Genomic DNA, 1,201 nt, shown 5'->3' with positions numbered 1-1,201 from the left:
TTCCTATAAGCATTTCCACCAGAACTTGAGGCAAATCATAAGGAAGCTGTTTCTTTTAAAGTAAAAAATCCCACCAAAAATATAAATGTACATACTGCTTTAAGTATTTGACTGGTTTTTATTTTTAAAAGGTTTAAATACCAAAAAAAGGGGAAAAGGTATAACATTGTATGAAGACAGATAAGGCATTGCACTTTCTGTGACTTTTGAAACATTTAAGTTACTAACTCATTAGCTCCAATTTGAATTGAACTCACAAGATTTATTTGTACAACTCCATGACTTACTTTAAGTATATACATATTGGCCAGTGGTTTCAAAAGCACATTTTAATGACTGAAATAAGACAGAAAATGCTTCTTCAAACACATTTTCATTATGAAGTCTCTCAATACTCTTAGATTTGTGTATTGCTGGTGTTTGTATTATTGTATATGGGCTTTTTTGATGTGACAGTTAATGCATCTTTAACAGTCACAGACAAAATAAATGATGAGATTTCCTTGAAAATGACAATATTGAATTTGGAGGCAGCTTCAGTGGGTTTCATTGGTGGCAGTTATTCACGAGGCATTTTTAATGTAATAACTTCCAAGAAGCAGCCTACAAATATTCATAACACTTTGTTCACTGTATTTAAGTTTACTTAATAAGCCCCAAGTAAAAACAATGGAAATGTACATAGCACTGTTAGTTCTTACATGGTTTAAGTATATCAAGATAACATAAATTTAACTTTTATGTAGGCAAACTGTTCATTTGTCCATTTTACTGTTTGTTGAAATAACATCTCTCCTACACATTTACTTGACTCAAATGACATTAACCTGAGGTCAAGGTGAGGAGAGAGACGACTGAGCTGAATGTCTTTACTAAAATTACAATACAATAAATTTTGTCAAACTTGGTAGTGGTTTTATTTTTTATTTCATTTAATAATTTCTTCCTGTGTCTTTGAAAACATTTTAGAAAGTATTTTCTATGTATGGCATGCTGTCATGGTTGGGAGAATGAAAACATCACCTTTTTAGATGCCTGTTTCCAGAACCTCTTACATACTGGCCATTAGACATTTGTGGAGGATGTTAGCATTATCTTATCTGGTGCTCTACCTTACACTGTTCTGCTGGTCTTCACATTCCATTTACAACTCTGTTAACACCCCCAATCCAAGAGCCAGTTCACTGTCAATTCATGGCTT

Source organism: Microtus ochrogaster, chromosome 2, assembly GCF_000317375.1.
Source record: "Microtus ochrogaster isolate Prairie Vole_2 chromosome 2, MicOch1.0, whole genome shotgun sequence".
Classification (NCBI taxonomy): domain Eukaryota; kingdom Metazoa; phylum Chordata; class Mammalia; order Rodentia; family Cricetidae; genus Microtus; species Microtus ochrogaster.
This window is presented reverse-complemented; position numbering follows the sequence as displayed.